The 25,119-nt window shown below is 38.0% G+C and overlaps 1 long non-coding RNA gene across 1 annotated transcript in view; it reads right to left on the bottom strand.

The window, feature by feature from the left end:
• Positions 1–24,327, bottom strand: part of LOC140520482 (uncharacterized) — an 84,509-nt gene extending 60,182 nt beyond the window's left edge. Inside the window, exon 1 of the long non-coding RNA XR_011972520.1 lies at positions 24,160–24,327. This is a non-coding gene — a long non-coding RNA (uncharacterized lncRNA). The remainder of the gene's footprint in view (positions 1–24,159) is intronic.
• Positions 24,328–25,119: the final 792 nt, after the last annotated feature.

Raw genomic sequence — 25,119 nt, 5'->3', positions numbered from 1 at the left:
GGCAACTTTGTGCATGACCTAGTGCTATTTACCAATTTTATTAATGAGTTCGATTAAAGTAGAGATGATCTGTTAACGAAATTTACCAATGGCATGACACAGGGAAGGATAACCACACATTGGATGACAGGCTGGTCCTGATGGGCTAATGTACTGGACCAACTCTAAGATGGTGAAATTAATAGGGATAAACGTGTTCTTAAAACTTGGTTTTTAAGAATCGACTTCATAAGTATAAAACAAGGAAAGCTAGACAGGAGGTCATCTGAAAAAAATCATGGAATTTTTGTGGATTTGCCAGGGCAACAGGAGTTAATAATGTGATACAGCCATCCAAAACACACGAAATCTTGGGCTGCATTTAAGAAAAGCAATGTCCAGGGAGATCCCTTTCTGCTCTGTTTTGGGTAGATCTCATTTGGAATATTATTTTCATTTCTAGGTATAATATTTTAGGAGGAATATTTATAAGATGGATATTATCCAAAGCAGGGTGGCTGAAATGATAAAGGACTTTAAGATCATGTCATGTGAGAATCAGACCTTGGGGAAGATAATTCTAAGCATGATAATTATCTTGCAGGATTTAAAGGGCTGTCATGTGAAAGATTAGATTTATGCTGCTTTGTCCCAGAGGGAAGAAGCAATGGGCATAATGGGTGGAAATTTCAAAGAGGCAAATTTCAACCAAGCAGAAATAGAGCCAACTGAAAATAGAATGAGTTACTTCAGAAGGCAGTGGAGTTCCCCTTATGATTTTCAATCCAAGACTAGATGACATGTTTTCATATATGTTGTAAATGACATTCTTGTTTCTAGTCAACGGTCAACAAGCATTTATTGAGTGCCTACTATATATCAGGCACAGTAGTAAGTGCTGAGAATACAAAGAAAGACAAATCAATCTCTTCCCTCAGGGACCTCACAAACTAATGGGGAAGCCATTATGCAAACAACTATGGATAAATAAGATACAGACAGGATGAACTGGAGATAATCTCAGAGGGAAGTCAGTAACATTTAGGACCATCAGAAAAGACTTCTTGCAGAAGGTGGGAGGAAGCCAAGAGGTAAAGGTGAGGTGGAAGGGAATTCCAGGCACAAGAGGACAGACTGTAAAAATAAAAGCAAGAGCTGGAGTATCTTGTTCAAAGAACAACAAATTGACCAAAGTCACTGGATTATATAGTACAGGGCAGAGAGACAGGTGTAAGAAGATCGGGTTATGAAGGACTTTAAAAGCCAAACAGATTTTATGGAGGAATAGGGAGACACTGGAATTTATTTTATAGTGGTTGGCATGGACTTGTCCTTTAAAAAGATCTCTTTGGTAGATGAGTGGAGGATGGAAAGAAGTCGAGAGAGAGACTTGAGTCTGGGAGACCAACCAGAAAACTCTTGCAATAGTCCAAGCATGTGGTAATTAGGACCTGTACCAGGGTGAAGACTGTGTCAAAGTAGAGACCCCAGACCCTCTAAGATTTTTCATTCTGAGTTTAGGAACCCACCAAATTTGGAAGTCTGATCTCAGTCAGATTAGCTTCTTGGCTTCCTTGGATGCCATCCTTTCATTAGATCTTGCCAGCATTTTTCCCATCATCAATAAATGAACTAATTAGATTTCATAAGAGGTATAAAGCTAATGCAGTGGAATTTTCATATTTCTCATCAGACTAAGCAAGTAAGCAATAATATTTGGTGACCCTGAAAAAGTAGGGGTACAGTGGTTCTACTGCTATCCCTATTAAATAGACATAGAAAGAAGCAATTTCCAGGAATGAAACTCTGGACTGTTTCCTGAACATTCAGTCATTTTTATTTTCAAAAGGTTTTCCAAAATATGTGATGATATCATTAATTGAAGAATCTGGAAGGCCTAAACACTAAGTATCCATATAATTATCTTAAATTGTTATTAGTGCTGGAAGAAAGCCCACAATTTGCTTATAGTGGCCTCATTTGCTACCATTTTCAAAACAGACCTTCTCTCTCTCCCTCTGTTTTTTTTTTAATCAATGAATTGATGGAAGAGAGGAAAGACCCAAATTCTTTTCTAAGTTATTGGCTTCATTATAAGCTATAATGGACATTCCCTTGTGGTGAAGGAATTAAAATATTACAAGCTTTGCTTTGAAATGGTGACACAGAGAAGGCTTCTGGAATTTTTCGGAGGTGGTTTGAGACTTTAGTTTGTCTGGTAACCACAGTTTCTACATGTAATTCAGCCTCACAGTTTGGGAATTTCTGAAGTGACTGTTAACTGAGTACATTCATGTATGCTACATGTCTGTTAGGGTTAGTGGTTTGCTTCTTAACAGGTGACAACACTTACTCCTGAATCAGCAGGTAGGGTAGAAGGCAGACTCTGGGATCATGAAGTTTTAAAGTATTGGAAGCAAATATTCATGAAGAAAACCTTTCTTGCTTTTAGAACCTTATACATGTATAAGACTAATTCATAAATGAAGGCTAACACAGAGTTGTCAAAAAGACCTAAAGATAATTCTAGTTCATGTGACCAACATGATGGCAGACTACACATTGTCCTTCATCCCTATGAATTCTCAACTCTACCTACCCAAAGAGGAATTATCTACCATATGTAGAGCAATTAAAATGGAATTCACAGGATGAGAAAACAAGAATACTGACAAGGTAAACACCTTAGAAATTAGCAGTGGGGAACACAAATCCTTAGCACTCTCATTCAACACCACTTTTCATGATCTCCAGTGAATATATACAAACTATCCCAGAAGTTTGTGCTTGAGATCTACACAGAACTTCCTTTTGTGCTGCAGAGACTTTGTTATATCACTGACATAATATGGAAATGCATATAATATTTGAGATTCAGTCATATCAGTATGTGAATAGATATAACTTTTATAACACTCCTTAAAGAAATAATAAAAAATTAAATAGCTGAAGGGATGTTATCAGGGATCATGAATGTGTCATGGAAATATAATTATGGTAATGCTACCAAGTTAATTTACAGATTTGTTGCTCGATCAATTCAACTAACAAAAACATATTTTATAATACTAGGTTAAAGGTATATTTTACAGAACTAAAAAAATGTCATATTAAAAAAATAATAATTTGAAAAGTAAGTATGAAGGACAAGAACTTCCTGCCTTAAAATCATATTATAAAGTAGCAATCATGGAAGTGATTTGATAATGGCTTGAACAATGGAAAAGTAGACCAATGAAAGAAACAAGACAAGGAAGAGTCAGAAATATGAGCTCAATATTTCAGTGTTTCATAAACCCTAAAACACAAATTACTAAAGAAAGAGCTCCTTATTTGAAAAGAATTTCTGGGAAACTGGAAAGCAGTCTGGAAGGAATTAGGTCTAGACCAACATCTTACACCATATTCCATAATAAAAATGCATATGTGACTTGAATATCAAAAAATCATACCATAAAAAATTGGAAGAGATGTAGATCATATACCTTTCACAATTATGAGTAGGAGATGAAACTTTAACCCTGCAAGGCATAGAAGCAATTGCAGCATGTAATATAGATTGCTTCCAATAGGTATTGGATGAAGAAAATTAATGCATTTTGGATGATAAACAAAGTAGATGACTGGGGAAAAGTTTTGTTTTGAATATCTCTGAGCATGTTCTGATATCCAAGGCATATGAATGGTTAATAGAAATATAGAAGACCAAAAGACATTTCCCAATAGATAAACGATTAAAGATATGAACAAGCAACTCTCAAAAGCATTTTGACAATTAAACAACATAGAATAAAATATACTAAGTCACTGAGATGATAAAGGCAGCTAAATGGCACAGTGGATTGACCATTGAGATTGGAGTGAGGAAGATCTAAATTCAAATCAACCTTAGACACTTTCAGATGTGTGACCCTGGGGAAGCCACTTCAGACCTCTGTCGGTTTCACTTTCCTCATCCATAAAATAGGTATTAGAATAGCACGTACACTTTCATGGTTGTGAGGCTCAAATGAAGTCAATCAAACATTTATTAAGCACCTACGATGTGTCAGGCACTATGCTAAGCACCAGGCATAAAAAGAGGCAAAAGACATTCCCTGCCCTTCAGAAGCTCACAATCTAATGGGGGAGACAACACATAAACAATCATACATAAATAAGCCATAGGAAATAATTAATACAAAGAATGCACTAGAATTAAAGAGGTTGGAAAAGGTTATTGTAGTATTTGCAATTTTAGGTGAGACTTGAAGCCAGGGAAGCCACTAAATGGAAATGAGGAGGGAGAGCATTCCAGGTATGGGAGACTTCCAGAGAAAATGCCTGGAGCTGAGAGATACAAGAGCAAGGAGGCCAGTGTCACTGGATCAAAGAGTATATACTGGAGAGTAAGGTGTAAGAATACTGGAAAGATAGGAGGAGGCCAAATTATGAAGGGCTGTGAACACCAACCAGGATTTTTTATTTGGTCCTGGAGGTGATAGGGAGTCACTGGAGTTTATTGAGGAGGCTGAAAGTCAGACCTGCACTTTAGGAAAATCACTTCAGGGATTTTAGCTGAATAGAGGATTAATTGGAATGAGGGGAGACCTGAAGCAGGCAGACTCGACATCAGGCTTTTACAGTAATCAAGGCATGAGGTGACAAGGTCCTGCATAAGAGTGGTTGTTTCTCACTTTCACTCCATTCTATCTACCCTTCTCTGAAAGGATAGAAAGAGTTGTATATGAGAGGTGTTGCAGAGATAGAATCAACAGGTCTTGGCAACAGAATGAATATAGCGAGGAGGGGAGGTGAAGTGAGAGATAATGAGGGGTCAAGAATGATATCGAATTTGTGATCCTCACAAGAGGAGGATGGCATTGCCTTTTAGAGTAATAGGAACGGTGGTAGAGAGAGGATTTCGAGGGAAAAATAATGAGTATGAGTTCTGTTTTAAACATGTTGAGTTTAACTGAATATCCAATTAATTGATTAAATGATTGATAACCTCCTGGGGCTATTGTAAGGATCAAATGATCCTTGTAAAGTGCTGTATAATTGCTAGTTATGATCAGTAGTGATGATGATGATGATAAATCAAAACCCTAAGATTTTTTCCCACATACATTGTTGATAAAATGAGTACAATATGACAATAGTCAATGTTGAAGGGATTGTGAAAAGATAGGCAGAATAACATAGTGTTAGTATCTCTGTAAGTTGAGATTATTTGGTAAAGCAATTTGGAAACATGCAAATAAGATTACTAAAATGTCCATATTGTTTTAGCTGGAGATTCCACTGCTAAGCATATATTCCAAGTTTGTCAATGACAAAATGTGAAGGTCCATGTGCACCAAAATTTTTATAGCACAGGTTTTGTGGTTTTAAAGAACTGGAATTAGAGTAGCTGTCCATTGTTTGGGAACTGTTCATAGAAAGGAGGTACATGAATGTCATGAAATACTACTGTGCTATAAAATATGATGAACACAATGAATACAGAGAAGCATGGGAAGACGATTTATACAATAATTTGAATGTCAAATAGTATTTCGTCCTGGAGGTGAAAGGGAGGAGGTGCTCTGTTACATTCACTTCTCATCTTTAATACTTCTACATTTGTTTGGTCCCACAGGGCAGAACCAGGAGTGATGGGTGAAAGTTGTGAAGAGACATCCTCAAGTTTGAGGTCAGGAGAAAACATCCTAATAATTTAAGCTACCTGAAAGTGAAATAGGGTGCCTTGAAAGGTAATGAGTTCCCCTTCATTCAAGAGGTTCAAAGTAAAACTTGGATAACTACCTGTAAGTTATGTTGCAGAGGGAGCTCATGAGGCAGTTGAATTGGGGTAGATGCTGAGATTGTAATTTATATTTAATTCTTAGATGCTGAGATTTTATTATTCTAGTTCAGTGATGAATCATTACTGCTCCTCTCTCCCTCTTCTCCCATGTTCCCTGGTGATGATCTGTAGCAGCATTTCAAGTTTTCAACTACTTCTCTGTGCAAAAATTAGTGAAGTCATTTCCTTGCTGAAACAACTTCTCTGGTTCTGTGGGACGGCTCATCAGAAGACAAATGGACACACACACATACACCAGGCTTTTCAGCAAACCTTCTGTTTGTCTGTAAAGAGCTGGAGGTAATTGATGCCCTCATCCACACTGGAACCAAAACGGAACAGCAGTGTTAACAGAGAACAGAAGGTTTTTTTTTTCAAATTGTATTCCTCCACATGGTAGGAGTATTTTAATGCTTCCTAAACCTACATTATTATTATTGCTATTATTTTTTTTTCTCTTCTGCACAGAAAGGTGACATGCTTATTTAGTTTCAGGTCACTTTGGTCCTTCATGCACCAGACATTTCTCCCTTTTCCATGACTCCAACTTCTAGCCAAACAACAGAAGAGTTGAATCATAAAAGAATAGTCCAGAAACTTTTATTTGTTTGAACGAAATTCTTTCCATGTGTTCCAGCTTCCTCCTTTGCTCATTTTGGTCATGTGCTTTGGTTTAGTCATCTGTCCCACACACTGGAAGGCCAGCATCCTCCCCTTACCACCGATAGGTTTGGAGGTCTACAAGCAGTAACTGAAGCCTGCTGAACTTACCACATCCTTCAAAAAATGTAATAGCTGCTTTAAGCTAAGAGGTTCCATTGGAATTTGAGGGGAAGAACAAAAAATAAGCAAGGGAGGAAAATAAGGCCAGCTTGGGATGGTAGTGTGCAATTTGATTGAAGAATAAAGAGATTTGGGAGAGAGCAAAGAAAAATCAGGAGGAAGCTAGAGCCCACTAGGTTTGAATAATGGAGGACATTCTACCCAAAGGTCTGGCTAGACACCAAATCACTAAATATAAATGGAGGGAAGATGATCTGGTAACGTATGGCACTGTCCTTGATGAGAATAAATAAACAACTCCTTCTGAAGGGTTGAAATACAACTGGTCATGTGCCAGGTAACTTGTGGCCAACTTGAACTTTTAGAGGAGAACAGAAGGAGCCCGTGTGGCCTAGAAAATCCACCCGGTACCTTGGCATCAGGAGACTTTGTTCAATGCCATATGGCCCTCTCCTTGGGGGAATCCCTCCTACTCTATACTCCTGGAGCAATTAATGTCTTTATCATTTTAGGATCATTGATTACATATCACATTATAACTTCTCGCCTTGTAATAGAGATGGCAGTGCATGGAATATTAGATAGTGAGCTGGCCTTGGAGTAAGGAAAATTTAGATTCAAACCCTATGCCTGACATTTTTGGTTGTATACACCATGGCAAGTCACTAAACCTTTTATTGTCCCCAGACAACTCTATAAAACTGAAAGTTTCAGAGCAAATGCCAGTCTGAATTGGTAGAGGTTTTTTTTTTCCACTCAGATTCTCTTTACTAATGAAATCCCAGGTTCATTCCAAATTCTTCCATCATCTTTAATATTTTTGAACATGCAAATTTAAACACGGTAGCATATTGATATGAATATAGACTACAATTTAATTTTTCCTTATATTTCTCCCAGCATGGATAAAGATAATAAAATCCTTTAATGTACAGTTAGAGAGATTTGCTTGGGGCCAATGGGAGATGAAGATCCTTGCCCATGATCACATAGTACATGTCTGAGGCAGGATCTGAATGCAACGCTTCCTGATTTCATAGCTAACTCTCTATCCACAGTGTTATGCTGACATTTATCGCTAGCCACATGTATCTATTTCCAGTTTTCAAACACTCACTTTTACTGCCTCCTTGGGTATTTCGATGCTATGACATGTAGCTATGTAGATACAGTGGTTATTTGTTAAATACTTACTATGTGCCGTGCACTGAGCATATATTGGCAAAACCAAACAGTGCTCATTCCCAGACTTCAAGAAGCTTACATTATCAGCTGAGATAGAATATACATATAGGTTGTGGCTTATGATTTCATTGGTGTAGGGAATTCTCAGGTACTCCCTCAACCACTTCAGTTTGGTACTGCAGCAACTTATGGTCTTAGTTGTCAAGAACCCTGAGAAATTATGTGACTTACCCAGGGTCACAAAGCCAGCATATTTCATCTGTAAGGTTTGAATCCATGTCTTTCTGATTTCAAAGCTGGTTTTCTGTCCACCATATATTGCCATACAAATACACATTTGCATCTACATGGCAGGGAGGCAGAATGGATACTGGGATAGAGCTGGACTGGGAGTCAGGAATATTTGAATTTATATCATGCCTAAGGCACACTAGTTGTGTGATCCTCTCAGCCTCATTTAACCTCTCTTAGCCTCAGTTTCCTAATCTGTAAAATGAGGATAATAGCACCCATCTCACTGGGTTGTTGTAAGGCTCAAACAAGATAACATATGTGAAGTACTTAAGACTATCTTCATGCTATATGAACACACACATATGGAAAGAGAGAGCAACAATTACTTTTTAAAGGTAGAACTAACTTTATTAGGACCTCTAATTCAAATGCCATTTACATGACTTATCTCTCTGCTAGAATGAAAACTCCTTGAGAGTAAGGACAACATATCTGTATAGTACCTGGCTTAGTGTTTTGAGCATACTGGGTCCTCAACAATTCCAAGTTGTTCCATTGATGTTGACATGTAACTATAGTGTTGCCCTGCGTAGGCAGGCAGAACAGAGGAAAAGAGTTTCATATTGCAAATGTTGACCTTCTGAAGTCCTTCTGAAAGCCCAACTTCTCAGAATTCTTAGCCAGAGCTTGTGATTGGCCATGATTTCATTGGGAACTCCAGTGCACTTAGCTGGCTCAATTGTGCATTATGGGCACGTACATAGTAGGGGCAGGCTTCCAAACCATTAATGCTTCTTTCCTTCCTTTGGGAGAGGATCATTTGGGTCATTGGTCTCTAAAGGACTTTTCCAACACAGCCTTTGATTTGCTGAAGGCAAGTGAATGGGAATTCTATTAGAAGCAAATGCACAGCTGAGGCCTCCATGACGGCCCATTAACTGCTTGAGCCTTCACTCCTGTGTGTTTTATTCACCTCGTAAAAGGGAAAAAAAGCTTAGAACCTAGTAAAAAGAAAAATATATATGTATATATCACAGGAGAGATGTGAGACTTAAGGCAGATATGCCACACACAGTGGGCTGGCTTCTCTATAACCCTGGGCTTATTATCTAATATGTGAAGACAGCCTAGTTAGCCCCGTCTGTGAGTTGCATCAGACTTATTTTTTTTCCAAATACCAAGAAGTAAATGTTGCTTTTCCTATTCCTCTGTATTCAGCTTGCTGGAGTGGAAAAGATATAGAACTAGAAATCAGGAAACCTGGGATCTCGTGCAGGTTTTGTCATTAACAATCTTCCTGACCTTTAATATGGCACATGAACTTCTGGGTCTCACTTTCCCCATTTGTAAAATGAGGTATTAGGAGAAGTGGTCTCTAAGGCTATTGAATCTTTCTCTAATTTTTTTTTTAATTGATAACGTTTGCTTTAACATCACATTCACTTTTGGCTATGTCTTCCTCTACTCTCTCATGCAGCTGTAATGTCTGGGACTTTGACCTTTCTGAGACCTTATCCTGGGAGACTTAATCCATTTAACTTTTGAACTTGAATTCTGGGACTGAGTTGCCCTGCTTATTAAGTGAACATAAACTCCCAGGGCTGCAGATCATGCTTCATAGTTAGCTGGTCCCAGATAATCATCCCCAAATCCCCTACAATCATCTACTTTGGTCATCTTCTTCCTATTTGCTCTGTTACAGACCATGTGCACCTGCCTCTCTCTCCATCCCCACTTCTTGTTCTGTGAGCTGTAATCAAATCCTGTTTGAAGATAGTTTGCCAGTTGACTCCACTCACCATCCTTGTGATTTCCTGGCCCCAAATACCCTTTTTTAGCCCCTTTTCTCTGTATGTGCTTCCCTGTCCCCTTTCTATTAGAATGTAAACTTCTTGAGGGATTGTCTTGTGTTTTTATTTGTAACTCTAGGTACCAGAATAGTGCTTACTTCGGAAAGGTCAATACATACTTTTCTTACTTGTATTTCCCTTTCTCCACCCTGTCAGCTTTCAAGGTATTGAGAAAAAGAAAGTAATTCAGCAAAACAAGTCAATAAAGATTAAATGCCTACTATGTTCTAGACACTGTGTTAAGTTCTAGGGATATGAAGAAAGGTAAGAAAGATAAAGAAAGAAAGCCATTGTTGAGTTCATGATCTAATGGGGAGACAACTTGAAAACAACTGTGTCCAAACAAACTATGGGATAAACAGTAAACAACCAACAGAAGGAAACACAAGAATTAAGAGGCATCAGGAAAGGTTTGCTTTAGAAAGTAAAATTTTTGTCTGGGATTTGAGAAAAGGTAGGGAATCCAGGAGGCAGAGATGAGGAGGGAGAATCATCCAAACATGGAAGACAGTCAATGAAAATGATTCAGATTGGGAGATGGAGTGTCTTATTTGAGGAACATCAAGGTGACCAGAGTATGGGGTGGGGGCATTAAGGATAAGAAGAGTGAAAAGATAGAGTTGGGGTCATATTGGGAAGGACTTTGAGTGCCAAACGGCATTTTATGGTTGGTTGATCCTGGAGGTGACAGGGAGTCAATGAAGTATGTTGAGTAGGAGGATGGATTGGAGTGGGGAGAGATTTGTGGCAGGTCAACCAACTGACAGGCTATTGTGATAGTCCAGATGTGAGCTGTTGAGAGTGCTAAGTTGTAACTATGTCAGAGGAGAGAAGGAGGTATGTAAAAGAGATATTATGAAGGTAAAATTGACAGGCTTTGGCAACAGATTGGTCCTAGAGGGTATGGCAAAGCAAGCTATCAAAGATGATTCCTAGAATATGCCTGGGTGACTAGAAATATAGTTTTGTACCCAACAATAATAAGCAAATTTGGAAGGAAGGAGGGTTGGGGGTGGGGAAGATAATGAATTTGGTTCTGGATATATTGAGCTTAAAAAGTCTGCAGGGCATCCAATTCAAGATATCTAATAAATAGTCTGAGATTTGAGACTGCAGGTTGGCAGAAAGGTTAGGGCTGGATAAATAAATTGCAGAATCATATAGAAATGACAAAACAAAACAGCTTATACATGGTTGATTCTGCTTTTCTGAAGACCTGATAGCTAGATAATGAAGAACAGAGTTATTTTCCCCCTTCTTCTGCCTTTTCTTCCCTTCCCTTTCCCCCCTTCTTTCCCCCCTTTTTCCTCCTTCCTTCCTCCCCTTCCTCCTTCCCTTCCTTCCTTCCTTCCTTCCTTCCTTCCTTCCTTCCTTCCTTCCTTCCTTCCTTCCTTCCTTCCTTCCTTCCTTCCTTCTTTCCCTCCTTCCTTCCCTCCTTCCTTCCCTCCTTCCTTCCCTCTCTTCCTTCCTTCCTTCCTTCCTTCCTTCCTTCCTTCCTTCCTTCCTTCCTTCCTTCCTTCCTTCCTTCCTTCCCTTCCCTTCCCTTCCCTTCCCTGTTTGTCTTCCTTTCCTTCTTCCCTTCCTTCACTATCACAAATTTAATTGTTCAGGATATAGCAGTCCTCAGCTGAATAATTTCCATAGATGACTAACCACAGCTGTATTCTGAAAGTGTTCACAGTTAAGCTTTATATCAAAACCCAAAAATATTAGCATTAAGTTATAATTTAGGCTTTGGATTTGGGCTTCATAGAAAAGGGTCCAGAAAAGCCATTTTCTCCCAAAAGCAACCTTATAAAGTCTGGAAAGTCTTAAAGGATATATGTCTTAGCTTTAGGATCCTTCAACATGAGTGATGATGATAGCATATAGAAAAATAGTAATAATGACTGAAAGTTACTAGATAATTGGCTTGTTATGTTGCCCTAAAAAATAAAAGGATAATTGCCTTCATTCTACATTTCTTTTCTGTTAGTTTTCATTTTGTTCTGTTCAGTAAAGTTGGGATATTGAAAGCCTGAATTTCTTACAGAAACCTCTTTTTATGTTATTTCTGATAGGCTGGATACCAATCCTAGCTTTTAGTGAGACCAGAACAAATTTTCTCCACCCTTGTGGTTTCACATGAGACTGTCCAAAAGGTGTTCAAGGCATGTATGATGACTGATTGAGAGGGGAAAAATCAAATGAAGTCATTTGGCATTATTGCTTGGCTACCATGTTCAGCAGAAAGAAATCACTAAAATCACCCTACTAGTAACCTGAAGGAGGTTTCATTCCTGTCTCACAGAGGTTAAAGGCAGAAATTCACTGTTCAGCTGCTCTAAAAAGAGTCTCTTTGCCCAGTCTACTTACAAATTACTTCATACTTGAATATTTTGCCTTCCGAGGATTTCTTTCTGCCTTGACTTTTTTTTTAGGATTCTTTCTGTAATGAAGTTATATGTAAAAGGAAGAAAAGCAAACCTGTGTGAGAGTCATTGCAAATCTAATACAGCTTCTTTCTTCACTTTCTCTCAACACTTAAACACAATCCATTTCCAATCTTACTTATGTAGGTTGTAAGTAATCATTTTTCTCTGATGATACATAAATACTGCAATGTTACTCAGGTGTGAGTGGCGAACATCAGATCCATTTCAGGGGGTTTCTCAAAAGACATTTTTCAGGCCTTGGTGAAAAGCACTGGGTGATAAATATATCATCAACAAAAGCAGCAGTCTCAGCTGAATATGGAGCTTTTCAGGCAAGCAGTGTTTCAGCTTATAAATTTTCAAAGAGTTTGTTATGCCAAGTTTCCATATTGAGAATATAATTTGCAGAAGGTTTCCTGAGAACTTAGAAGACTTACAGACTTTTTATAGCTTGATAGAATCATAGAAATTATGTAATCTGAAACACTTATTTTATAGATAAGTAAACGGAGGTCCCAAGAAATTAAGTGACTTGACTAAGGTCACACATGTAGTTTGAGGTAGGCAATAGGATAGCCCAGGCCACCTTATCTTCAGGGTCTTTTATTTGGTAGTGCTGCCTTGGAAGTTTATAGGAGTTATCTCCTCATCAAGGGTCTTGAGTATATTTGTGGTCTATATATTTTTACTCCAAAATACTTTTACTTCTGTTATTCTCTGTCTGCAGGCAAATAGGTAGCACAGTGAGTAGAGGCACTTTGCCTGTAGTCAGGAGTTCAAATTCAGGCTCAGATATTTTTAGCTATGTGACCCTGTGCAAGTCACTTAGCTTCTGTCTGCCTTAATTTTTTTCAACTGTAAAATGGGGATAAATAGCACCTCTTTGCCAGGATTGTTTTGAGGATCCACTGAGATAATATCTATAAAGCACCTAGCATAGTGCCTAGTATATATAGTAGGTATTTAATATATATTCCTTCCTTCCTCCCTCCCTCCCTTTCTTGTTTTCTTCTTTTTTCTACCTTCCCTTCCCTTCCTTCCTTCCTTCCTTCCTTCCTTCCTTCCTTCCTTCCTTCCTTCCTTCCTTCCTTCCTTCCTTCCTTCCTTCCATACTTCCTCCTTTCTGACAAAATAGTTGCCTAGTGGAAGCTAGGTAGCAAAGTGCTGGTGCTAGAGTCAGGAAGACCTGAGTTCTAATTTGACCTCAGACATTTAGTAGCTGTATCACCTTGAGTAAGTCACTTCATCTCTGTCTGTCTCAGATTCTTATCCATAAAAATAGTGATAATAGCCCCTACCCTACCTCCTGGGGTTATTTTGGGGATCAAATCAGATAATTCACAGTCCTTTGCAAATCTTTAAGTTCTAAATAAACTTTGTTGTTCTTTTCTTTCTTCTTTTTTTAAAGTAGTAGTTGTTTTTACGGGGTTCTGGTTGTTGTCCCTTATTCTGAAAGAGGATCAAAATGATATCACTATGCTATAGTCAAGTTTCAATGTGTCTGAGTGTGGCTGATCAGACCAATACAAGCTGGGAATGCTGTACCACAGGTTGGGCACAAATAGTCCACGTGAACTTTTGTGGTGGATTCTCTAGATCTGTGCATCTTGTATTTTTTTTGAGCTATTTCAATTCTGCTTTGCTCGTAGGGCAAAGCACCTTCTCTGATGTGGGCATGCTGTGCTGGGCAGTCTTGTGACAGTGTCTCCCATATCACACAATCAATTCCAAAGTTCTTAAGAGAGACCTTTAGAGTGTCCTTATGTTTCTTCTTCTGACCACAGTGTGAACACTTGCCCTGTGTGAGTTCATAAAATTGTCTTTTCAGCAAAAGTAGGTTCTAATGGACCTGTTTCAGACTATTCCTTCCCTTAAATACATGCATTGACTAGAGGCAGCCTGGAGAGGTATGGGGACACCATACCTACATTTTATACTACAACTCAGAATCCATACCTGAGCATGATTGCATTTTGTTATATAATAGAAAAGTGTTCATCCAGCCTTTGCTTAAAGATTTCCATTGAAAGGGAAGGTACCACCTCCCAAGTCAACTGGTTCTACTTTTTCAAGGCTCTAATTGTTAGGACTTTTTTTTTTCTAATATCAAATTCAAGTTTGCCTCATAACAATTTCCACACCTAAGTTCTAAGCCTACCTTCTGAGGTCAAGAAGATCAAGTTTACTACCTCTTCCACATGATAGATCTTCTAAAGCTTAACAACTGCTATCATGTCCTTCTTCCTTATCTTCTTTTCATGACTAATTTATAATAATAATAATAGCCAGCATTCATATAGCATCTATTATGGGATAGGCACTATGCAAAGGCTTTTACAAATATCTATCCTTACAACAACCCTTTGTGGTAGGTTCTATTATTATTCCCATGTTACAGATAAAGAAAGTGAAGTAAACAGATGTTTAGAGACTCACCAACTGTCACGTAGCTACTAAGTGTATGAGGGTGATTATGCTCACTTAACTCTGCATCACTTTATTCAAGACTCCCCAGATGTCACTGAATCCACCCTTTCCATCATTTTTTTAATAGCACAATCGTATCCTGTTACATTGTGATTTTCTACTTTTAAAAAAATCTTTGGCTATCTTCTTAACCTTTTTTAGCTTTTTTCTCCTGGAATAAGAAATACTACTAATGTTAGTAGTAACATTACTAGGTTGTAATGTTAACCTAGGAAAAACATTTTCTAAAGTTTTAGATATTTAACTTTCATAATATTTCCAGCAATCGCCTGTCTTCTGTGTTGTTTTGAACACAGGGCAACATTCAAAATACAGTCTCATTATTTCATGTCTTTTTGAAAGTATCAATTCATTTCAATCCAACAAACATTTATTGAATGCCAGCTGTATACAAGGCACCATACTAAGTGCTGGGGATTAGAAGAAAAAAAGAGAATCCTTTCCCTTCCCCTTCCCTTCCTCTTCCCTTTCTTCCTTCCTTTCCCTCTGTCCACGTAGGGTATCACACTCATACCTTCCTGTGCTCTACTCTGCTCAAAGGAATGTAAATTTTGATAAAAGGAGCCTTCCAAGATATCTTGGGGTTTATGGGCTAGATTCTTTCCTGAGGACCATGTCTTAAACCCAAATCACTCTGCTTCTCATTGATTGACTAACAATAGAGCCCAGTCCAAGCCCATGGGGTCATTGTTCGGATCTTGATTGCTCAGAGTGAATGTAAATAGTAGTTGTTTCTGTTAAACCAGAAACCCTGAGGGTCTCTCCCTCCTAGATCCTTAAACATACATATATATTTTGGACTAGGTAAAAGAGGCCATTCTTTGCCTTATTTTTTACCTAGCCTTAATCACTGAATGGGTGTTGCCTCAGTCAGACTGAGACCTCAGTCAGACAGACCTTAGCTTAAAAAGACCATGGTCTCCAACAATTTCTGGGGCCATCTCCAGTTGTCCTAATCTCTATCTTGCCACTTGGCTCTGGAGGAGAAAGTGAGGCTGGTGACTTTACACAGCCCTTCCTCACTTAAATCTAATTCACTTGCAAGTCATGCTATCACTTCCTGGCATCATAGTACTCTTCAAGACTGAAAGATGAACAACAAAACAAGTGGGGAGGCAGAGTGGAAGTTCAGGGAAGGTTTCATGTATGACATGGTATCTGAACTGAGCTTCATAGGGAGTCAAAATTTCTGAGTCTACCTGCCAAAACAAACACAGGAACTATATGAACATAATTACAAAACACTTTTCGCACAAATAAAGTCAGATCTAAGTAAGTGGAAAAACATCAGTTGTTCTTGTGTAGGCAGAGCTGATGCAATAAAAATGACAATTCTACCTAAATTAATTTACTTATTAAATTCCATATCAATCAAAACACCAGATAATTATTTTCTAGAGCTAGAAAAATAATATCAAAATTCATCTGGAAGAACAAAAGGTTCAGAATATCAAGGGGACTAATCAAAAGAAATGCTAGGGAATGTGGCCTAGCCCTACCAGATCTCAAATTGTATTATAAAGCAGCAATCATCAAAACCACTTGGAAATGGCTAAGAAACAGAAGGGTAAACCAGTGGAATAGTTTAGGTATCCAAGACACAGTAGTCAGTGAATATAGCAGTCTACTGTTTGATAAACCCATGAACCCCAGCTTCTGTGATAAGAACTCACTGTTCAACAAAAATTTCTGGGAAAACTGGATAACAGTATGGTGCAAACTAGGCATAGATCGATGCCTGACACTGTACACAAGAATAAAGTCCAAATGGGTATACGATCTAGGTATAAAGACTGATACTATAAACAAATTAGTGGAGCAAGGAATAGTGTATTTATCAGATTTATGGAGAAGGGAAGAATTTTTGACTAAATAAGAGTTAGAAAACATTATGAAATGCAAAATGGATAATTTTGATTACATTAAATTAAAAAGTTTTACACACACAAATCCAATGCAATGAAGATTAGGAGGGAAGCAGAAAACTAGGAAAGAATTTTTGCAACTAGTGCCTGTGATAAAGGCCTCATTTCTAAAATACATACAGAACTGAGTCAAATGTACAAGAATACAAGTCATTCCCCAATTGATAAATAATCAAAGGATATGAACAGGCAGTTTTCAGAGGAAGAAATCAAAGCTATCTATATTCATATGAAAAAATGCTCTAAGTCACTATTGATTAGAGAGACACAAATCAAAACAACTCTGAGATACCACATCACATCTATCACATTGGCTAACATGATAAAATAGGAAGATGATAAATGATGGAGAAGATGTGGGAGAGTTGGAACACTAATTCATTGTTGGTGGAGCTGTGAGCTGATCCAGCCATTCTGGAGAGCAATTTGGAACTATGCCCAAAGGGCTACAAAAATGTGCATACCCTTTGACTCAGCAATACCGCTTCTAGGACTGTACCCCTAAGAGATCATGAAAATGGGAAAGGATCCTACATGGACAAAAATATTTATAGCAGCACTCTTTGTGGTGGCCAAAAACTGGAAATCACGGGGATGGCTGAATAAATTGTGGTTTATGAATGTAATGGAATACTATTGTGCTGTAACAAATAATGAACGGGAAGAATTCAGGCAAATTTGGAAAGACTTATATGAACTGATGCTGAGTAAAAGGAGCAGAACCAGGAGAACTTTACATACAACAACAACCACAAGGTGTGAGATTTTTTTCTGGAAGACTTAGAACTTCATTGCAATGCAAGGATTTAGAAAATTTCCAGTGGTTTCTTAAGGCAAAATGCCTTCCACATCCAGAGAAAGAACTATGGAACTGGATAGCAGAATGTAGCACATCATCTTCTTTTGTATTACCTTTTGGTTTGTTTTATGATTTCTCCCATTCATTTTAATTCTTCTGTGCAACATGACCAAGGTGAAAATGTATTTAATAGGAATGAATGTGTAGAACCTATATAAAATTGTATGCCATCTTTGGAGAGGGAGGAAGGAGGGAGGGGGAAAAAATCTAAATTATGGAAGTGATTGTAGAACACTGAAAACAAACAAAATAATAATAATTTAAAAAATTTTGAGAGGTGATGATGAGAAGGGCATGTATGAATGCATGGATATGGGAAATTAAATATCAAGTCTGGGGAAGATTTCATAGTCATGAAGTGTTAGGGATACCTTTAAATGGTTATTGACGAGCTATGGTTTTCCTGAGGATTAAGACTGATTAATTAATGGTGATCTAGTGATACATCATTAAATCTGACACTGTCACAACTAAGAGTATAAGTTCCTTGAAAGTAGGCTCATGTCTTCAAAATTTATTTTTCTATCTGTCCTCCTTAATTCATAGTGTTATATATAGTCATCTGTGAATAAAAAAAATCATTTATTAAGTCCCTCTCCATAGAATGGATGTTTTGCAGCAATTTTATTTACTTAGCATCATTATCTATGTTTTGAGTAGCGTTTCAACAAAATTGCTGATATGTATGTCATTAAAAACTTGGAATCTGACATGGAAATAGTAAACAAAAGGGCTATTGCAGCTTCTCCAAACTCTTTGTGGTTAAGAAATGACAGAGATGCTTGAGTATGATGGAGAATTAAGTAATGAAAATGATGATGATTATCAAAGCTTTCTTGAATGGTAGAAAAGAGCCTTTAAAAAAAACCAGATACTACCTTCCATTGTCAGGATTAGAGAAGGTGGCTTCTAGTTGCAACACACCCATCCATACTTGTCCATGAAACAGGACTAGGAGGAACCTGAATATTTTATCCTATCTATTGCCAGACTAGGCTAGATTGTACAGTAGCCATGTACTTCTAAGGTCTTTTCCTCATCTAAATCTATAACCCTGTGATCCATCCTGACAAGATAATTGCTAGATCTTTTCTTAAATGTTTCCAGAAAAGTGAATTCCACAACATTCACACCTTTTCCTCTGGAAATTCCTATTCACTTTCTTGATTTAGGAAAGTGAAGAGTAAAGCTATTTATTGTTTCTTTGTCAGAAGGGAACTAATGCTAATTCACTCCTTATTTTGAGCAAAATGTGATTAAAAAATCAGTCAAATTTAGACAGCAGAATTACACAGGTAACAGAAAAAAAAGTAGTTGCAGATCAGCATGGACATATTTTTAACTGATGTCATAGGGTAGGCCAGACACCACTGAGCCATCAAGTGGGATATTTTTTATTTTGTTCTGTTTGGGCCTTTTTATTTCATGAAGGCCCCATCATCTCTCTAAACCTGTCTTCCAAAAGATTCGTTAAGGTAGAGAAGGTAAGTCTTAATTCTTCATAAATCAGATCAAGAGAGCAAGAATAGAAACCGAAGACAAGAAGTTAAGTTATAACTTTAGGATTTTAGATGATAGGAATGCTGAAGGTTCAATTTTAAGTTCAGCATTTCCTTATTTAGATTATTATTACGTGTAAATGCAACTTTTTTATTGTTGCTCAGTTGTGTCCAACTCTTCATGACCCCATCTGGAGTATTTTTGGTAAAGATATTGGAGTGATTTGCCATGTTCTTCTCCAGCTCATTTTACAGATGATGAGGAAACTGAGGCAAACAGGGTTAAGTGACTTGCCCAGGGTCACACAGCTAGTAAGTGTTTGAGACTAGAAGTCAGGAAGATAAGTCTTCCTAATTCTAGACCTAGTCCTTTATCAACTATGACACCTAGTTGCCCTGGAAGCACAAGTTATATCTGCTAAAATCTACATCAACCCCCAACAGAGGTACGTACCATAGGCATGGGACAGGCATAATAATACCCCACTTTCCTGAATGTAAGGGCCTGGAATGGATAATTTTTTGAGGTTTTCTAGCTCTGTGATCTATGATTTGATTTTTTTTTCATTCTATAAGGATAATATGATTGGAGATTTTAAGTCAGAAAGGACATTGGATATTATCCATCCCATCTTTTTTGTAGATAAGGATTGACTGGTTGTTGTCTTTGCTCTGGAAGTGGACCAAAATGAAACTGAGGAGTTAAGTGACATGCCCAAGGTCAAACAGTAGGAAATAGAGTTTGGATGTCAAGCCATGGCTTCTGATTCCAGATCCAGCTCTTTCCACTCTTCTTTGAATACACAGAGGTCTTTGGACATGCATGCATTCATTCTTATTTTGAGGAGAAAGGGGCACTGGACATTTCTTGTGAGGGATGACATTCTTTTGACTTGAAGACTTTTCAATAATCATTCTAGTCAACCTCTGCTTCAATGTACTGAGCTGAAAGAATTAAAGCAATATTAGTATCTAATTTATACCCCCACACATAATAATCATATGTTTTCCAAATGGAAATCAAATTCAAGGGCTTACTCTCTTCCATCAAAAAGATTGGATAGGATCCTTTGCTTAAAATAGTAAGGAAAAGATCTATTTTAACTCTACTGTCCTTATATACTTACCTCTCTCGTAAGATTATACCTTGACTTTAGTTTTATGTCAGGTAAACTGTGTATTGTCTCATTATATCTTATTTTTTAATAATGAAATAGGAAGATTTGAAAATGATTAATCCCAGTAGTAATCAACTACCAATGGGAATGGGTAAAATAGGCACCACCAATACTAGGGACATTTTTGCTGCTCAATAAATAATAAGTATTCAGATGAGATCTGAAATGTTATATGTCTGACTGGAGGAAAATCAAAAACACTGACTGTGGTAAAGTACGTTCGCATGGAAGCATTTTATTTATTTCAGACCACTGGTTAGACACAACTTGATGTAACTAACCTCAAGAGTATGTGCTTTCCTAAACATTTCAGCTTCAAAAAGGCATGGCCTCAGGAAAAGCTAAGGAGGAAGCACTTTCCAAATACTCTCTCGAAGTTTTCATATCGCTGAAATATTCTCCACAAAATATTCTCCCATTCGTGATAGAACCACCAATGGAAATATCTTGAAACAACTAATATGACTTGTAATGCCCACGGGGGCATCCTTATTTCTCCACCCAACCATCCCCCTTCACCGCCTTCTATTTTCTCTTCATCTTGTCTTGAGCATTTAGTTTCGTGTTTTTCTATTGCCAGTACCATTACATAAACAGAGTTATAAAAATATCTATTGTCTGGAAATCTCCTTTCATCAATAGAAGGGTGAATAGTTTACATAAAAGTATGCCAACAGATAAAAAATCTTTACATGAAAATATCACATAACAGTGTGATATTCTGAGTGTGTGGGCAGGATGATGACTTTCTTTTATGTTTGCAAACCACTACAGGAAATGCTACCAGCCCATAGTTATGTAATTAGAGCCAACGACAACCAAGTCTTTAAGTTCAATTTACAATAGCTGTCTTCATGGCCAAGATGGTGAAGAAAACCTTCAAGTTTCAGGTCTTTTTTTTTTTTTTTTTGATGAAAAGATCTAATGTTTTCTTTTCTATATAAAAATTAAGAAGTGAATTCACCATCCCACCTGTCAGAATAAAGCTTGATAATCATTGATAGTTTTCTCTATGCTGAGCTACTACTTTAAATAAGTAATTTCCATGGGAGGGAAAGAAGGAGTAGTTAGTGGGTTGAGGGCAGAGAAGACAGGGGCTCTCTGATATAGAAGAAGGTTAAGGAAGAAAAGACTGATAGAGCAGGGACCTACCTGTCTTAGATATAGTTTACCTAGATTTTATGAAAGTATTTGTCAAAATCTCTCATGTTATCCTTGTGTTAAAGATAATAGATATCTACTAGATGGTATCACGACTGAACGAGTTTGGAATTGACTGAATAGCCAGATATGGTCCACTGTTAACTTGGGGGAAGCATTCTGTGGAATGCCCCAGGAATAATTTTTTGACTCAGTAATTTAGCATTTTTGAGGCCAGCTAGGTGGTGCAGTGGATAGAGCACCAGGCCTGAAGTCAGGAGGACTCATCTTCCTGACTTCAAATCTGGCCTCAGACACCTATTAGCTAGCTATGTGACTCAGGGCAAGTTACTTAACCCTATTTGCCTTAATTTCCCCATTTGAGAAAAGAGCTGGAGTAGGAAATGGCAAACCACTCCAGTACCTCTGCCAAGAAAACCTCAAATGAGGTCATTCAGAATCAATTTTAAAACAACACAAGAATTATTTAACACCTCAGCAACAACAACAACAACAACATTTTATATCTCAACAAATGCAACCACTTGTGTAAAGGTATATGTGACATGGTTATCACATTTGCAGGTGACACAAAGCTGGAGGCGGGGAGCTAATACAATCACAAGAAAATATAGCTGTCAAGATGGCAAAATCTTCCTTAGACACTGGATGCTACATTAAAGACTAGGTCAATATGTAAGATTAGGGGACAAGTATGGTATTTCTCTTATGCCTGTCTCTACAAACATGGAACAAGATGAAATGGCCTAAACTGCCCTGCAATTGAGTTTGAATGGAAAAAAGAATTTACTGACAATAGGGGTTATTAAGTAAAATAAAGAATGAAATTGCCTTATCCAGGAATTTATCTGAGCAAGTCTATCTGTAATCCTGCTAGAAGACCAGATGACTGTGGGATCACCCTCATAGCCTCAGAATCGTGGGACTTGAGAAATCTTTCTTGCATTCTGGATCAAGTTGAGGCACCATTGAATTTAGGGGTTTGTATTGGAAGGGACTTCAAGGGTTATGAAGTTCAATCCCATTATTTTACAGATGAGGAAACTGAGGCACAGAGAGGCCTTACTTGGTCAAGGTCATACAGGAAATGACAGGAAGGCTTTGAGCTCAAGTCTTTTGATTTTAGAAGCCATGGTTTTTTTCACTGTACCATGTCTGACTCTTGATACACTTAAAATTTTTTTTACATATATAGGATAGTAGAATTTGTTACGTCATTTAAACCACCATTGAGCATAACAGATTTTATGAGTATAGTCTTCAATGTCTGCATTCTGAAGCAATGCATTGTATATACATTATACACATATATGTATATAGATACATATATACACTCTCACACATACATATACATGTATAAACACACACACACACACACACACACACACACACACACACACACACACATATATATATATGGAGACAGAGACAGAAGGAGAGAGACAGAGAGAAATACTTTTTTCCCCTCTTGCCTCATTTATGCCAATCCTTAAGGAAGATGGCATCCCTTCTTGCCAGATTCTACCACTCCATTTGTCCTTGATCCTGTTCCTTCCCATCATTTCTGGGATCTTGCTTTTGTGATCACTTTCTCGTTTTTCCTTTTTTTTCCTCTTCTGGTTCACCTTCTGTCTCTCCTTCTTTATTTCTTCTCCTATCTCCTGCCCCCTGTTTCATCATTATCTCCAGTTTCTTGATATTTTCTGATTTCTTCACTGCCTACAAACATATCCAAGTTTCCTGCTTTATGAATATACTTTTTCTTCATTGTGCCTTTATCTCAAGCTATTGTCCTACCCACTATGTGTGAGTGTACTCCAGGCTTATTTCTTTCCATCTTATCTCTCCCTCCTCCCTCTTTCTCTGTCTCCATCTTTCTACTCTCCAACTCTCTCATATCAACTCCTATGGCTTTTACTACCATCTCAATGCAGACAACCCCAAAATCTATACAACCAGACTCCCATGTGTCTCTTTACTCTAGCTCTGTATCTATAATTGCTTGCTAGACATCTATACTTGGATGTCTCTCAAATATTTCAATCTCAGCTTAGATAAAACAATACCTTTTATACCCCTTCTATCTTTTCACCTGACCATTCTTCTAATTATATAGATTTAGAACCTAGGGGTTATTTTCAACTGTGTACTCTAGCTCACACCTTATACTCAACTCACTGCCAAGTCTTATCAATGTACCTCCACGACACCTCTCATATGTGTCCCTTTCTCTCTACCCACACTCCAACTATCCCAATTTAAGCCTTGTGAGGACACTCACCTGAATCACTAGAATAGACTACATCTCTCCTTTCCTTTCTCCAATCCATTATCCACATAGTTTCCTAATTGATATTTCTAAAGCAAAGATCTGATCATGAAACTCCCCTGTTTATGAAGTTCCACTGGCTCCCAAATATGCCTAGGATAAAATATAAACTTTTCTGTTTGGCATTCATAGGGCTTCACGATCATATTCAAACCTATCATTCCAGGTTGATGACATATTACTACTCCTCACATACTCTAGGTTTCAACCAAACTGAATTATTTTCTCTTCCCTGTAGATGATGTTTCATTTCCCATCTTGGTGCCTCTTTTGTCTGTTCCCCATGCCTGGAGTGCTCTCTCTTCTCACATCTGCCTCCAGGAATTGTGAGTTCCAATCAGGGTTCATCTCAGACTCCCCTAGTTGTTAGCTTCCTCCCCATTAACAAAAGCAACAAAATTACTTTTGTTTTGCATGTATAAGTCTATTGATCTACTAAAAGTACTTACTCCACGGTTTACTTCTGATTCTGATAACAGGCTGGTCTTGTCTTCATTCTCCTTCTAGCCACATTATGGACTTTCTGGGCCTCTCTACTGCTGGCTTATCCTGGAACTTTCATAAGTGCCTAGGGCCTCCTTGTCCTGCAACAACCTCCTAACCCTGCTGCCCGCTCACTCTAGAACATTCCCTCTACAAAACTCTAGAACATTCCCTCTACAAAGCATATTGTCCTTTCTTTCATTGGTGACTGTTCATGACCCTATTTGGGTGTTTTGTTTTTTTTTTTCAAAGATACTGGGGTTGTTTGCCATTTCCTTCTCCAGCTCATTTTATAGATGAAGAACCAAGGCAAACAGGGTTAAGTGACCTTTCCAGTGTCGCACAGCTAATAAGCTTCTGAAGCTGAATTTGAATTCAGAATGAGGAGTCTTCCTGACCCCAGTCCCGATACCATCTAGCTGCCCATCAGTTAAGTGATTTAAGTCAAGGTCATAGAGCCCATGTGTCAGAGGTGGGACTTTAATCCAGTTTGCTCTAACACTAAGGCTGGCTTCCTATCTACTGTCACATCACTTTTAACTTTTCTATCTAACCTTCATCTCTTTCTTGAACTTTCTTCCCAAAAAGACAGTTTCTTTTGGACCTCCCATCAGCATTTCAAACTCAACACATCCAAGGGAGAACTAATTTTCTTTTACCCTAAAACTGTGCCTCCTCCAGGTCACATTGCAACCTGAGCCATCTCCAGTCTTCCTGATGAATATCATGCCACTGGACCCAGATGGCTCAGGAGAAGAAGGTGAGATTGGTGACCTTGCACAGCCCTCCCCCACTCAAATCAAAGTCAACTGCAAGTCATGTCATCATCCTGACGTCATGGTCCTGTTCAAGAATGAAGCACAAACACACAAGCCTCCTCCAAACTTCTATTACTGTCAAAGACATTACATTTTTCTGTGGTTTGT

This window comes from Notamacropus eugenii, chromosome 1 (assembly GCF_028372415.1).
Source record: "Notamacropus eugenii isolate mMacEug1 chromosome 1, mMacEug1.pri_v2, whole genome shotgun sequence".
Taxonomy (NCBI): domain Eukaryota; kingdom Metazoa; phylum Chordata; class Mammalia; order Diprotodontia; family Macropodidae; genus Notamacropus; species Notamacropus eugenii.
The sequence above is the reverse complement of the archived record's forward strand: the minus strand, read 5'-3'. Positions and strand labels throughout refer to the sequence as shown.